The 17,273-nt window shown below is 35.2% G+C and overlaps 1 long non-coding RNA gene across 1 annotated transcript in view; it reads right to left on the bottom strand.

Moving 5' to 3' along the window:
• Positions 1–17,273, bottom strand: part of LOC148213738 (uncharacterized) — a 142,663-nt gene that overhangs the window by 85,582 nt on the left and 39,808 nt on the right. Inside the window, exon 2 of the long non-coding RNA XR_015794038.1 lies at positions 15,758–15,796. This is a non-coding gene — a long non-coding RNA (uncharacterized LOC148213738). The remainder of the gene's footprint in view (positions 1–15,757; positions 15,797–17,273) is intronic.

Here is a 17,273-nt window from a genome sequence, read left to right as displayed (position 1 = left end):
TTGAGTTGTTTATCTTACATTGGGCAATTTCACATTTTCATTATCATTTTCACATATTTCCAGCATTGTTATATAATATTGGGACATTTTCCCCTGGGGAAAGTTCAAGATAATATCTGAATCTCTCAGACATTTTAAAAGATGAAGGCAATTAGTAATTATGTACACAATATATTCCTGGAAGAGGAAATAGGCAGTACTATTTAATTTGTTTAATTCAATGTGAAAAGTGTGACATATTCTTTTTACATTTCTAAATGCAAAAATCAGGATATATGACACATTTTCAACTTGGTTAGGAAGCTGCAGCACTGCATGGTAATTCAGATCAAAATATATTATAGTAATAATATTTTTAAAGAAAAGATTAAAACTCTTCTCTGCTTTATATAATTTGATATTAATGAAACCATGTTTAAAATGTATAAGAAATCTTTGTTCCACATTTATAGAGAAAGTGGATTCAAAACATTAAGTATTGTTCCATTTCTGACCTTCAACAAGTCATCCAGTTGGAAGCTGTTGAAGACAGAATGTTGGAACAGTTGGAGTCATTGGTCCTATCTCACAGTGGCTGATTTTAAGAATCAAGAATCATAATTATTCCAAAATTTAATTTACATAGAATATATAGCTTTTTCTGCCTTCTTTGTTGCCCAGATAAAAATACATTATTTTGGAAATAGAGCAACACATTATCACATCCTTCTAATTAATTAATTGTTAATTATGTCTTATTTGTTTAGGCCTAATAAGAACTGAATTGATTTGTGTATTTTTTCATATTTATATTTTTATTAACATAGCTGAAAATATGTATCACTTTCACATCAAATGTAATTGATTGTGGATCTTTGCTCAAGGCTAATGCCAGGATCTATTGATGTGGTTGTATGATGAGAAAACTTTGTAGTACAGCTGCTTTTTAAATACATCTTCTGGGTCCTAATTCTGTGTTCCTTTTTATCAGTAAAGGTGCAAATGTTTTAATTCTTTGTCTTGTTCCTAAAAGCACCTTTTATACAATGGGAAATTTAGGGATGCTGTCAAAAATAAGATCCCTGTCCTGAGTGCTCTTCTATAACATGTAGAAACAATTCCTTCATTTGTGGCATCACTATCCTGAACCTTTCCCTGCCCCTATCTAGGGTAGTCAATGAAGAGAAAGGGATACAAGGACATGGATAGATATACTTTGCCCTATTTCTACCTAGGAGAGCAATGTGATGTCAACTAAGATAACAGTGATATCTCCCTGGTAACAGGTAATGGGGAAAGGTTTAGCAGCCAACAAAGAGCAGTGGAAGAATGGACCAAGAAAATACAGGACCGCAGCTTCCACAAATGTTCTTTTATAATAATGTTAACCATCCATATTATATTAACATAAATAGAAAATTAACTGCATTCAATGGTTCATGTCCTTTTTCCAGAAAGCATAGTATACTTTTATAATTTGTTATACCGCTTTTTTCAAAGCTCTTTCTAATTCTATCTGCCAAGGTTATTTTAGCAACATACGTTAATAGCAACCTCAAAAATATCTCACAGATGCAAACCTTCCACATCTGCTCGCATTGTGAACTCCAACTGATAAGTATTTGAACTTAAACTCCCATTTTGGTGCCAACATTTGGACTGTTGAGCAAGCAGATGCAAGGAAGCCAAAACAAATCTAATTAGTCCACAAGTACAACGTGAGCTGCCAAGCTAGCAAATTAGAAAGAAGAAATAGTGTCATGACAGCCATAATGAGCACCCTGAGGAGACCAAGAAGTAGACAACGTCAGAAACACATTTGTTTGGCTTGAGAATATTGCTTCCAAACAAGAAATTTCACTTCCAGCATCCGTGCAAGAGGTAGAAAACCAGCTGTCCTTGACACAGGAACTAGTAACACCTGTCAGTAGAATTCAAACCACCTGTCTGGACTTCCTTGGGGGATTTGGTTTGCAGCTGGTGTTATGTGCTCCAGTCTTTTGCCTATGTCTTTTTCGCAACAGCAAAGAAGGATGTGCTGCTTGCTTCAACACTGAGTAGCTATTTCATGTGTAGCAAGAGAGACTGCATCATTTTAGGCCAATGTTTTGATACTGATTTTAAGATATGAATTTCTATTCTCATTTGATTTACATGTTTGTGCTAACTACAACTGTAAAAAACTAAAAGCATGTAGTAGTGAATTTTGTTGTGAATTCTGTTGGAAGCATATCTGGGCATTCTGTTCCCACTGATTTTGCAATGGAATGAACATTAGTATCAAATTCTGGTAATCTTTGAAGTTTCCATATCAAAAATCAGCCCTCCCCCCCCCCCAAAAAAAAAGCTTAGAAAAAGTTTGCTACTAACACCCAAGTCAAATTAGTAGTAATTTTTACTTTGGGAGAAATATCATTTTAAAAGCTTGCATCACATATTGTATATAAAAATAATGCATTTTTAAAAGTTATTGGGCAATTTACATGAGTAGTTATATAAATTAGAGGAAGGCTTGTATCATGTGTGTAAAAACAAAGTATTTGTATTTTTAAAAAATTATTGGACAATTTACATGAACAGTTGCATAAATGAGGGGAAGCACAAACTGCCCTGTGTCACAAGTTATTGCAAATATTAAAATCATATTCAAAAGCTGTGCATGGGAATCTTACATTTCCTTCCTAAAAGTGAGAGCAAAAGTCACAATTTTAAATTATTTGCCTTTATGTAGCGATAGCTGAAACAGAGATTGTACCTAGCTTCTTACTGATTCAACCCTTACAAATTAACTGTGCCTTTCCCATACCTACATCTCCATTCAGCCTCATGATAATGATAATTATAAAATATATAATCAGCATATTTAAAACTCTTCCAATGCTTCAGTCTCCGTAAGGTTTAACCTCCTTACACTCACTTGTAGAGCTTGAGCTGGCCTCCCTGCTGAATTTAGCCTTCCAGAATACCACCTAACTCAGAACAGCAGGTAATGGGACAGGGGTAAACAAGCCCAACGGCCAGCAAGTGCATGCCAACATCCCTGGTGAAGATAGTAAGTACCACTGCTTCATTTTTAAAAAGTTATAGATGGGGGGATGCAACCAGGCTCATTTGCTTATTTTTACTTAAACACGTCTTTTTCTGCAATAAAATCATGCTTCTTCTCAAGAAAATCAAAATTTTTATTTATTTATTAAATTTCTCCCCCACCCATCTCCCCCCAATGGGGGACTCTGGGAGGTTCACACAAAACATTAAAACCATACATACATAAAACCTAAAACATAAAAATTTTAAAAAACATTACTAAAAAAGAGGAAGAGAGTCCAAGAAGATGAAGGATCTGGGGCTGAAGACTGCAGACCTCTAGGGGTCTCGTAGGTCATTCTTGTAACCATGAATTACAATAATAATTAAGGCAAGTTTAAAATGCACGTATTCAGAATCTTATATCAGTCTTAACAGACAGGTTGCTTGCTTGCTTTGAAATAGATATAAAATTTATAGAATCCTTTACCTCAATAGGGTTCTAAGCAGTGTACAATAATAATGCAATATTTATACAATAAAGTAGTATGCAATTTATATTATGCTTCATACCAGGAACATAGAAACAGTTGCCAAGTATGAAGAGAGGTCTGAATATTACTGGGGCATTTCTTGAGATAATACAATGAGGCCAACTGACCAAATAAAGGAAGACCTCTGTCAGACCATTAAATTCAGGGTCTAAAGTTACCTAGCTGTATCATGCCTGGGAGCAGCCCATTGGGTGAATATTTAACTCAGTGATGGCTAATTCATAAAACAATCAGAGGTAGTTGTAGACGAAGAAAAGTCCATCCTCCATGAGTTACAATGATGAAAGCCCTCAGAATGGGGTAGAATAGTAAAATCAAATTTAATGAAGAAGCCCAATAGAAGTAGTTTATAGCAGGAAGGACAACAGAAACTAAGGAAGAGTACCAGGAGAAAAGGTTGGGAAGTATGTTGTGTGCCCTATGAGTAATCCAGATATCACACCGTAATGATAAAATGGTAGTGCAGATTGTTCTCTTGTGAGGCTATTTGCTGATCCTTGGGGACATAAGGGAAGCTATGGGCTTGTCAGAGAGGAAGAATGGATAATAGTCCTATCTTATCAACTCTGATGAAAGAACTGGTGTTTTCTCCTACTACACAACTGTGCAAAAGAGCATTGGAAGTGCACACTTATGGTAGATTGATTAGCATCGTGGATTATGTATCTCTGACCAAATTTTAGGCATATGTTACAAGTTGTCCCTATTATACTTTTTTTTTTTTAATTTTACAGATCTTAGAACATTGACAACAATAGAAAAGCCTTGGTACTACATATAATCCTATTTTTAGAAGCTGGTAGCAAAACTACAAGAGACAATAATGTGATGTGCTACTTTATTCCCTGACTTTAGGTTCAGCAACCAAGATTATGAGGATCAAGGAAGATGCATATTTATTTATTAACAAGGAATTGGATTGCAGAAAATTTGGAAGACAATGATGTTTTGTTTTATTAGCCTGTTTAGTTTTTCTGAACAATTTGGGAGGTCTGAGAGATAATATTGAGATTTCAGACTGACGTACTGAAATATTTAATGATATCCTGGGATAGCAGTATTCCCATGATAAAATAATGTGTGACAACATTTTTAACAATGTTTTTAAAGCAATTATATCTGGAAAAAATGCATGCTTTTGAATTTTGTCTTCTACTTTCCTTTCCTTGCTCTGTGTGCTTTTGACCAGTCCCTCAAGAATGTCAGTTATAAATGTCTATCATTTATAAGTGGAGATTGATTCAGTACTAAAGGAAGGATAGTAAAATGCAGAACAAATAAAACTAAAAGTAGCAAAACTAAAGTCTATTAACACTGTTGCCCTGGGGGCCTCTAAAAATGGCATACAATGTTTATCCAGCAAAAACAAAAACAAACCCTAAACCTAAACCTAGAGTAGACTGCAAGTTGAGAATATTTCACAATGCATCTGGTTCTCAGTAAATACATTCCTAGTTGTTAACATTTGGTACATTTCCAGTTAAAATTTATCCTGGCTGAGCTCCTCCAGAATTCTGATCCATTTCAAGACAATGTCTTATTTGGTGGAGAGGGGATGACAATGAACTATTAGTGCGATTCTATGTATGTATACTCAAATGATAGCTCCACAGGCTTTATTCCCAGTTAGTGTGCATAGGATTGAAGACTTAATTATAATATGCTAAAACTAAATCACACATAAAGAACACTTTTTTTTTTTTGCTATAGCTGTGGTCAGATTTATCTCATTGCCCTTAGCGGGTCTGAGAAGAATTCCAACCCCGTCAAGTTTTACAGATTCTATACCTGCAAATGGGAAATTGTTAAAGGACAGCTTTCAGTCTTCATGACAAATGGTTCTGAATACCATTTACAGTTTTCCTAAATAAAGAAGGTTGTATCTTTATAGTGAAAGGAGAAAGCTTTTTATTTGACATTTTAAACTTGTTATTTTCTACCTAATAGCACAAGTACTTTTTACGTATCTCTTGGGTTTGTTCTATGAAATCTCTATCTTTTCTCTCTCTACAGATCATGGAATACAACTACTTCTGTATAGACTCACAGCACAATTTCTTTTCCCAGTTATCTCTATGCTTACATCTTTGTTAAAGCTTTCGTTGCTCAGCAACCTGAACCATTGTTCCTTCCTTATGTAGGACCATAGATCTCCCAACATTAAAGAGACAAAAGAATTTTGCCACAAATTCCACTTGGAAGCACATTTGGATCTTATGAATGTTAACAGATATCCAGTAGAAGTCAATTTTCCTTCAAATATCCACCCAAAAATGGTATATGGAAAAAAGTATACTACTGAAAGTTGCGTGCAAACGATAGCTACATTTAGAACTTATATCATGAATTCATTAGATTCATACCCTTCCTTACTCCAGGAGCTCAAAGAAATTTCTATAATATTTCCTCTTCTGATTTTTTTCCTCCACAATAATCTTGTGGGGCAGATTGGGCTGAGAGATATTAACTGGCTCCAAATCTTCCAATAAATACCATGAAAAACTAGACATAAACCTGGGTCTTCCTGATCCTAGTACAACACCCTACTTACACTCCACAATAGAAGAGCTTTTTTATACATGCCAAAAGACAAGATGTATCCAGCACAACACTTAATTGTAAGCATTGCAACAAATGGCTTTTAAAAAACAGTGCAACAATGGTTTCAAATGCAGCTTGGCATGTGGGGTACCTGGTGAAGAAATTTAAGACACAGTGACTATAATTTCAAATTCGATGGCCACCCACATGCATGTTAATTAGTGCAGTTTACAAAGGTTTCAAAAAAACAGAGTTGGTTGTGTGGTTCTTTGTAGACCTATCCATATTACCTAATGTGGTTGATCTATTGTTGGGTTGATTCATTGGTCAGTATATGCTTGCAATCTCCCCTATTACATTAAGATACTATAGAGGGGATAACTAATGCTCCACAACACCCCCACCTAATTCCTGCAGTCTTTTGCGCACTTGAAAATTTGCCCTAGAGAGTTAAGGGGCCCTCTGGAATGTAATGAAAGGATAGGAAAAAGCAAAAAAGGCAAAATCAGTGTTTCCCTATCTCTTTCTCAAGTAAAAGCCCCTTACGTGGATTGAAGAAACTCAAGTCCAAGGCTGTATTTCCCTAATTGTTCACATGTGGCCTTTGTTTCTTTTTTTCAGTAGTAGTCCTATAACAAGTAGTACTTTACCCGCTGATTCTTCGAAGAATGTTAACTTTCTTTTAACACTGCTATTCTGCTATAAAATTCCATCTGAGTCTTTAGAGCACTTACACTATGAAACATCTCATGATTTTTATTATGGGACTGCTCATTTTGGAAAGTCAAGTCAGAGTCACAGATGAATGATACATGCCATATTCATTTAGCTTATATCTATTTCTATATTTGGGCTATTCACAGTTTTTATTTTGTAATTTGCCTCTGAAATCAGTTTTAAAATAAATGCATTTAAAGAAAGAATATCTTACCTTACAGCAATTGCATAGCATTCTTGTTATTCATCTATTGAGTTAAAACAGTACTTCTTTTTCCAACCACGGAAAACCAACAGGGCCAAAGCTTTTTCCATTATCACCAGCACATGCTTATAAATATCATTGTGCCATGTTTTTCCCTCAGCATCAGGTTAAGTTGAGGGATAAGATGCAGAACAGAGTACTCTATAATACGGATCATTTATCATTCTTCTTTATACAGAAATAGTCTAGCAGCTTCAAAGACGTGTTGGAAAAAAGCCTCAGAAAATGTTAGTAATCAGATAAGCATACAAAGTAAAATGTCTCTACCCTATGAAATGTAATGACAGTTTTTTGAAATCAAATGGGTTTTTTTCCTTTTAGTATTAAGTTCTGACACTGAATTTAAAATGTGGATATAATTACTGGGTGACTACCCAGTATCCTAAATGTCCTGTTTTTGACAGGTTAGTTAGAGGGATTTCTTATTTCTCTACTGCCAGAAAAGCAAGGTTTGCACATTCATCATCTGCTTGGCCAATCTATTTGGCCTATTCTTCTGCTTTCACATGTCAACATAGTCATTACAAATTATTTCTCTGTTATAATAGTCTGTCTACATCTTGGTAGCATTAGTCATATATTTATACTACTGTTGTTTGTCTTGTTGATCTACATAACTATACTCATAGAAGTATTGCTTCAAATAGCACATCTGGGAAAATAGCATTCTTTACCCCAGAAGTCAACAAGTTCACTGTGTCATAAAGCAGACTCAGGAGTAAAATGAATTTTCATTTCAAGCCAGAAGTTAAGGATGTTCCTTTTGAATGGCTTCTCAGTTTTAAAAATGTTTTCCCCAAAGATAAAAAGAATTACATCAGAAAGAATTATTGTAGCCCAATTATTTTCTTCTTGTGTACATTTTCTATTTTCATGGAACATAAAAGAGAGCATTCAGAAATGTCAATCCCCAAATGTAAATACAATGAGGTGAGATATACAGATCTGGTGACCCATGGATCTCCACTGATTTTAACATCTGATCCTGCACCCATCACCTCTGCCCTCATAGAGTGGAGCTGGATGTAAAAAGGTCCCTTCCAGTGATCACAGGGCACACAGCAGATTCATTTAGGATGAAACAGTCCTAAAGAGAAGAACAATCAGCATTCTAAACATGGCCCATAAACAAATTGGGAGTAATGCAACTAATATGATACTTAGAAAATATGGTCAGATAATTAGATTTCAGCCATCAAGCCATGATGCTGCATTACTCAAGCCTGAAAGCCTTTTGTGATTAAAGTAACTACCACGCCAAGTAAACATTAAAGCCCTTTGTTATAGCCGTAAAGTATTATTTATTAAAATAGCACAGTAAAGTGGTCTGTGTATAATCAAAGCATATATAATGTTTAACAAAATTGGCCCATATTTAATAGACTAGAGATGCTGGGTAAAACACCTCTGTCCACAGTTTCCTCTACCTTATCAGAAGTAAAGCTTGGTATCTCTTTCTTTACTAGGAGTATCCAATCCAGAAGATACTGAACTGGTACCTCCTATCTATTATCAATAATTCCATCTTATCTGAATTAAGCTTCAGTGTGTCATCTCACATACCCTCCTTCACTAATTTCAGACCTTGATTTCTGCCCCCTCCCTAGAAATCCAATCACTAGACTAGGAATTCTGGACATTATAGTCCCAAGATATCCAGAGGGCATGCAGCTGAAGAAGGCCAACATATAACAAGCCTGAAAAAAACAGAAATTGTACCATGATTAAATACTGTGAAGCCAGAACATCAATCTGACAAAAGAAAAATAATTAACAGGGTACTACAATAACTGGAAATAGGACCTAAAATACAACATGAACTTTAATGTAATCAGCAATATTATTAATCATTTCTATGTAGTTATTAGCAATGTTCTTTATACTCTTTATCTCATTCACCTTTAAAAATTATTTCCATTCTAACAAAATATGTAGCAACACTTGGAAAGTTCACAAGAAGAACTATCATGCTGTAACACTGGAATGAGTCATGATTTATTTAATCCAAAACTCAGCTAGGGTTTCAAATAAGATCTCCTTAAATCCAAAACTGGTATCTCTGGGATATACTAATTTTAATGCAGTTATTTAAAAAAAAAAAAAGTGAAAGCAAACTAATCAGGGAATATTGATCTACAAGAGGGATTATGTCATCTTTTTTACTGAAATAATATTTGAATTCCCCATGGCAATTATTCTTCATGTAATTCCATAAAATAGTTGAAGAAAATACACTTCAAAACAAGATGATACATATGAATCCCTAATGCCAATATATATTGCAACAAATGACAAGGGTTCCCAAATAAAGAAAACTCTTGACTATCTAAATGTGTTCATCTCCTAAGCAAGACAGAGGTGAAACGCTATATTTCTTCCCAAATCTGGAAACCTAAAGACAATAAGATGTGAAAAGAAAATAGTGCAGAAGATCAGAGGAAGAAAAGTATTATTGGTCCTCATCCAAACAATGTGGAAGTGATTGAAACTTAGATTTTTTTTATAGTAATATCAGATACGAAGTAGCAAAATAGAGGCAAGCCCCCGAGTCCTACAACACTAGGATCCCATGGTCACATTTCATTCATAACGTTGAAACTGTTCTCCTTTTCCAGTATTCTTTTGATGTTCTTATAAATGTTTTTTCTTTTTTATATATAACTTTATTAATTTTTTTAAAAAGAAAGATAAATACTAAATTATTTAAATAATAATAAGAGAAATAAAGAAAAGAGAGAAAAAGACAGTGTCAAAAGTGCAGAAAAGAAGAAAAAATATAAAGAAGTAACTTCTGATTTTCTTTACCACAGTTCTAATTATAGATGTAAATTAACCTCTTACTCTATGGTTGCTGCATGACTTACACTTTTTCTATAATCTATTATTTTTCTAATCATCAAAACCATATATCATAATTTCATTTTTTTCTGTTTCATGCAAAAAGTCTATAAAGGGTTTCCAGTGAGCATTAAACTTAGATAATGTTTTTTCTCTTATCAGAGCTGTCAATTTGGTCATTTCAGCAAGTTCAATCATATTCACTATCCATTCCTCCATTATGGGTAATGTCGAATCTTTCCACCTTCGTGCATATAATAATCTCGCTGCAGTTATCTTGTATAAAAACAAAGTTCCATGCCTTTTTTCCAACTGTTTATCACTCAATCCCAAAAGAAAAACTTATGGTTTCAGTTGTATATTAATCTTTAAAATCTTTTGAATTAGTATATGTAACTGAGTCCAAAATTTTCTGGCTTTTTTGCACATCCACCAAGCATGGTAAAATGTCCCGTCTTGTTCTTTACATTTCCAACATTTTAAGTACTTTTATATATTCTAGGCAATTTTTCCAATGACATATACCAACAATACATCATTTTATAAAAGTTCTCTAAGATTATAACAATGTAAATTTCAGTCCTTTCAACTACATATTCTCCCACTGTTCCATTTGTATATTATAACCAAAAGTTTTAGCCCACTTTATCATACATTCTTTCTCTTGTCCTTCTGTTTCACATTTCAACAGAAGTTTATACATTTTAGCAATAACATGTTCATCATTTGTACAAAGTTCTATTTCAAATTCAGTCTTACAATGCTCAAAACCAAAAGTTATTTTATCTACTTTAAATCTTTCTAATAACTGTACATAAGAAAACCATTGACAAGTGTATCCTGCCGCCAGAAATTCTCATGATTTTATTTTGCATTCCCCTTGACAAAATTCTAATATGTCATAATAAGTTAGCCATTTGTGTTTACTTATCATTTCTCTTCTATAAAATGTTTCTTGTGCTGAGAGCCACAAAGGTATTTTCAGGCACAACCTTGGGTTTATACAGTATCTGTTCCATACTCTCAATATGGCACATCTAACACCATGATTTTTAAAATCTACATTAACCTTAGCTTTATCATACCATAAATATCCATGCCACCCAACTCAAGTCATGTCCTTCTAGCTCCAAAAGCCTTCTATTTCTCAGCAACACCCACTCTTTTATCCAAACTAAACAACAAGCTGCAAAGTATAATTTCAGATAAGGTAAACCCAATCCTCTTTCTTTTACATCTTGTAACATCATATATTTAACTCATGGTTTTTTTCCCCTGCCACACAAATTTAGATATATCCTTCTGCCACTGTTTAAATTGTGCATCAGTTGTCAAAACAGGTATTGTCTGAAACCAAAACATCATTCTAGGCAAGAATCACAGAAATTCTGCCCAGCAATGCCAGTTGTAAAACATTTATAATAAGAATCTTATAATACAGGCATTTTTCCTAGTTTAATCTTTTTTATGGCTTCAGAAACTTCCCTTATTGTTACAGGTCTGTTCATATTCTGCCTCTGCTCCTCTGTAATACTTGGTAATTTTTGTTTCTTTAGATATGCATGTATTTTCTCTCGAGAGATGTCAGTTCCTTTATATACATTGGAATAATTTATGTACTTGTCCTTATGATGTGGGTAATATATGAGCAATATCATCCTTCAAGGGTGAGTGACCTGCCCCGATGCCATGCTGAGGCCATGATCTCCTTTCTTTAGGGCTCTGGCAACTGAACACTAATAAAAGAGCATTTCAATTTCTTTAGAATTAAACTGCATCCTTCTTTGGGAACATAACTTCCTCTGATCAAGGAAGTTAATTTAGCCATCTCTGCAAGTTCCATCATCTTCACCAACCATTCCTCCATTGTGGTTAGGGTCAAACCTTTTTACTTTTAAGCATATAATAGTCTCGCTGCAGTTGTCATATATAGCAGCACAACTTCAGATGATTTATATTTAAATTGGATAACTAGAAGATAAAAGGGTCTTCTCTGAGGACCAGTTCCTCCCCTTGCCAGCCCAACTCTGCCTTAGCGAGTATACACAATCACCCTGAGGCCCACCCTTTTGTCTTGATTTTCTGTGCTGGTGTAGATCAGCATCTAAAGCCTGGCAAATAAACTTCATCACCAGTGTCAACAGACCTGTAACAATAAGGGAAGTTTCTGAAGCCATAAAAAAGATTAAACTAGGAATTCCAACAGGTCTGATGTTCTGTTCTTCCATCCAGCTATATTCCATATCAATCACTTCCTTGTTCATTGTCAGAAGGGGTAGCTGGCAATCTGCTGAGTTCTGTGGTTGAATGGTATGGCTCATGCAGTCATTCTGCAGGTAAGATGAGATTCAAAATTCCTTCAGTGTCTAGATAGGCACACTGATTGAACTTTGGTCTGCCTTTGCTGCTCTTCTAGAGAGCTGGGTCTTCACATAATATGTCCAAAGTAGGATAAATTGAGCTTGGTCATTTGTATCTCGAGTGAGAACTCTGGGTTGATTTGTTGGATGATCCATCCATTTGTTTTCTTGGTTGTCCACAATATTCTCAGGGGTCTTCTCCAATACTAAAGTTCAAAGGCATCAATACTCAACCTACTTCTTCAAAGTCCAACTTTTGCTTCTGTAGATTGTCACAGGGAATATCATGACTTGCATTGTGATGATCTTTGTGGCTATATACACATCATGGCATTTGAATATCTTTTCCAAGGTCTTCATGGCTGTTCTACCATGTGCTAGTCTGCTACATATTTCTTGACTGTTTGTTCCTTTACTGTTAATCCTTAAAAGGCAGAAGCTGTCTACCATTTCAAAATCTTCATTATCAAGTCTAAGGCTGGTTGTTGTACCTGTTGTCATTAGTTTGGTCTTCTTTATTTTTAATTTTAGTCCCATTTTTTTCACTATGCTGCTTGATTTTTATTACTAGACCTTGCAGATCCTTTGCATTTTCGGCTATTAGAGTAGTGCCATCAGCATAGTGCAGGTCATTGATATTCTTCCTCCAGTTTTAAAAACCATGCTCATCTTCTTCCAATCCAGCTTCCCTTAATATGTATTCAGCATATAGGTTGAATAAATAAGGGCAGAGTATACAGCCTTGTCTCACTCTTTCACCAACCTGGAGCCAGTCTGTTTCACCATGTTCTGTCTGTATTGTAACTTCCTGACCTGTATATAGGTTTCTCATGAGGACACTGAGATGTTCTGGGATTCCCATTTTTCTAAGCACGTTCCACAGCTTGACATGATCAACATAATCAAAGATATTTCTATAAACAATGAACCATATACTGACTTTGGGGGGGGTATTCTTTGGCTTTCTCAATTATCCAGCATGCATCAGCCATAATGTCTCATATTCCTCAACCTTCTCTAAAGCCAGCTTGAACATCTGGCATCTCTTTTTCTATGTAGGGCTCTAATCTGTGTTGGATAATCCTAAACATTATCTTGCAAGCATATGAAAAAGACTCTGTTAAGTCTCCTTTTTTGGTAATGGAATGTAGATTGACATCTTCCAATCAATAGGCCACTGTGTCATTCTCCAGATTTGCTGGCATAGCTTAGTTCGAAGCTTTACTGATTCTTCTTCTGTTGCTTGCTATATTTCTGTGAATATTCCATCAATTCCTGTAGCCTTCCAACTTGGTAATGACCAGAATGCTTATCTAACTTCATCTTCTAGTACTAGAGGTTCTTGTAAGTAGGCAAAATCTTCTAAGGTAACTGTACATTGTTTCTGTATACTCCTTCCATCTTCATTTGAACTCCTTTCAATCAGTTACTATCTGTCCATTGGAATCCTTTAGCATACCAATTTCACGTTAGAACCTCCTTCTGAGTTCAGAGACTTTTTGAAAGAATTTCCATATCTGTTTCCATCCTCAAGGTCTTTACAGAAGTCATTGTAATACTGCTTCTTGTCTCTTCTAACAGTTCTTTGAAACTCTTTGTTAAGTACCTTGCTGAGATTTTTGTCAATTTCCATGGTTTGTTCTGACATCTAGTTTGCTTTGTTCTCTTTCTTCATCTTTGGCAGTCTCTTTTCACATTCATCCTTCATAATTTATTTAAGTTTATTCCACCATTCCTCTGATTCTCTATTAATGAGGTTCAGGACTTCAAAGTGATTCCTGATGTTCCCCTTGAAAATTGTGGCTTTATGCTCAAGCTCATACCATGGAAATTGTTTTGCTTTCTTCTTATTCTTTAGCTTAACTTGGAGCTTGCACATGAGCAGTTTGTGATCTGTTCCACAGTCAGCACCTGGCCATGTCTTTGATGCTATAATTGAGCTATTCCACCTCCTTTTAGCAATAATATAGTCAACTTGATTTCTACGCACTCCATCTGGTGATGTCCATGTATAAAGGTGTTGTTTTGGTTGCTTGAAGACAGTGTTAGCCATGAAAAAATCATTACAGTGGCAGAAATTGATAAGTTGATCTCCTGCTTCATTTCAGTTTCCTAAGTCATACAAACCAACTATGTTTTCCTCATTAAATGTTTCCAACTTTGGCATTCAAGTCTCCAATCAAAAGTAGCACATCTTGTTTGCATGTTATGTCGATTTCAAATTGAACCTGATCATAAAAATCATCCACCCCTTCTTCTGCATCAGTGGTTGGAGCATAAACTTGAATGATCATATTAAAGCTTTGTCCATGGAGTCTAATTGATATTATTTGGTCATTGTAGCCAAGTACTGTTCTTGCTATACTCTTCCTAACTATAAAAGCAATGCTGTTCCTTAATTGTTTTTCATGTCCTGAGTAATAAACAGCATGATCTTCTGACTGAAAGTGTCTAATCCCAGTCCATCTCAATTTGCTGATGCCTAAGCTGTCAATTTGTATTTGTGTCATTTCATCTTTCACTGTGTTGAGCTTTCTTGTGTTCATGCTTCTTACATTCAGTATTCCCACTGTAATTTTGTCTTTGCAGCTTTGGATTTTCTTTTCCTGCATGGCAACATCAGCAACTACACATCCTAAAGACTTTAATCTATCCACGTCATAAACACCGTTAGTACTCTTAAAGATCCTCAGCTCTTCCTCCATAACATGCTGAGTCCCATCCAGCCTGAGGGGCATATTATCTGGCACTATATCATAAATAATTTTATATTTTCTATCCATGTGGTTTTCTTGGTAAAAATATAGGAGTGGTTGACTATTACTTTCTCCCATGCAGCATTAATTGATCCCTTTGCCACTGTCACTAAAGTGATCATTTGCCTCCAGCATCCTCCCATAACACTGCTGCCCAATATGGGTAGCGGCCTGCTTGCTTTAGCTTCACACCTTTGGTGACCCTGCTGGGAATATATATTCTTGGCATTCACTCCAACATTCTTCATTCATCCCTCCCAGGAACACCCCACCACTATGATTCTACTGGAAGTGGGATTTTATTTTAAATATTTAAGACGCTGGGTAATATTGAAAATGTAATGCTATGTAACTGAATGATGCAATGGTTTCTGTGTCCTAAAACCCTCTGAAGTATTAAAAATTGAACTTCTGAGGAGCTGGTTTCACTCTTTCTGTCAGTGTATACACACAGCTAAAGTGTTGACTTACATGAAGTGGAAAAGGTGTTTTAGCAGTCAGGAAAACATGCCCTACCTCCTAAAGTTGGAATGCAGCACCCATGTGAAAACAGCCCACCAAAAATAATTCGTGATTTATTTTTCTCACTAGCCAGCCTAACATTGGCTGGCTTTATTCATTTATTAGCAATTGCTAGTATATTAGCCCAGGGGCTGGTAAAACCCAGAAAACTCATTAGACATCTATCTGTAATACCATCACCTTTGTAAAAAATCCTACCTTGTTCCGAGACACAGCTAGTCCAAGAGATTTGGCAGCCTGTAAACGAGAAACACAAATGGTCAATAGCAACTGAACAATTATCTTTTTAACAGATTCTGTCACAGTTGCATGTGAATTTCCTGTGTGCATTAATTGTGGGTAAAACCATAAAGAAGTAAAGGCTGCACTTAATATATTTAACAAGCACCTGTTAAACTTAACCTATTAGAGTTAATTTAATCAACAAGCTGTTCAAAATTATAATATGTCAGAACGTTTATATACTACAGTATTACTTCCAGATAGCCCAAATATTTGCCTGGATATGAAAACAATTATAGTAGGTAAGGGTCATGAGCACACACCTAAGTCCTACCCCTACATCCTCAGACACCCAGCTGTTTTGCAGCTTTTTGTGAAATCAACGGGCAGCTCTTTAAAAGGCCCTGTAAGTGTATTAGCTAATATATAAAGACTCCCCAAAAGGTGATGGGTGTGCAGAGATATGGGGGAAATTAGCTAACACCACTAATAGATAAAGTTAGGACTCTTCCAGAGTTACAGCATACTAGTATTCCAAATAGCTATTCCATCTTTCCTTCCTTAACAGATTTTCTAGTAAGAAAAAAAGATTAAAAAAAAAAAGGGAAAATATGAGAGGATTGCAATAGAAGGCATCAGTGTAATTGCTATGTTAAAATATTCCAGCATAACAGTAACTTAGAAATCAAAGAAGCTGAAGTGTAGACACAAGGCAGGAGAAAACATTGCATTAGGACAAGTCTATTGTGGTTTGGAATAGGGTGTGGCACAGAAGAGTCCAATGTTTACTTGCAGCAGGTGAATCTATAAGAACAGTTCAGACAAACATTGAATAAGTGTTATATACACTTGAGCAAAGTACCTACTAATAAGTACCTTTATACACATTTGACTTATCTTTAAGAATTTATTAAGTTCAGCAATAGAACAGAATTAGATGAAACAATTTTAAAACAGAACAGATGAAGATAGTCTTGAAATTAATACAAAGTACATTTAAAGATATAAGAAGCCCAGCACAAAGTTCCTTAAAATGTTTCACTAATGCGATGAAAATGGGGGAAAAAATGACATATATTCTGAGTAATTTCCAGGAACACAAAAAGTAGGTTCAGGAGGCTGAGGGTATGCCATTAAAGTCAGGACATATGATTTAATTATGGAGGCACGCTCCATCAACAAAAGTGAATAAGCTATTAAAAACAGTAATAAACATACAAATTGTTTCTGCTTTAGATAAATGGAATAGAAACTCTGTTCAAGCCAGGATAGGCTTGCTTTGGAAATGATCCATTTCTTGGTGACTCCAAGGATAAATAATGTATCAAGAATATACTAGATGCAGACCTGCTCCTCTCCAGAAAGAAATCTCATCTACACAAATTTTAGGTCCTGCTTTTAGCCCTTCTACCTCAAATCTCAACTTTTGGTAGCCCACAAATAGAAAAATAAGTAGAGTTGTAATAGAATATATTAAAAGTTGGAAGCAGTA

The sequence above is a fragment of the Python bivittatus genome, unplaced genomic scaffold (assembly GCF_059951505.1).
Source record: "Python bivittatus isolate LINGU-HERP-01145 unplaced genomic scaffold, Pbiv_v1 ctg000840_np1212, whole genome shotgun sequence".
NCBI classification, from domain to species: Eukaryota; Metazoa; Chordata; class Lepidosauria; order Squamata; family Pythonidae; genus Python; species Python bivittatus.
Note: the sequence above shows the minus strand (reverse complement) of the source record. Positions and strands in the feature narration are given on the sequence as shown.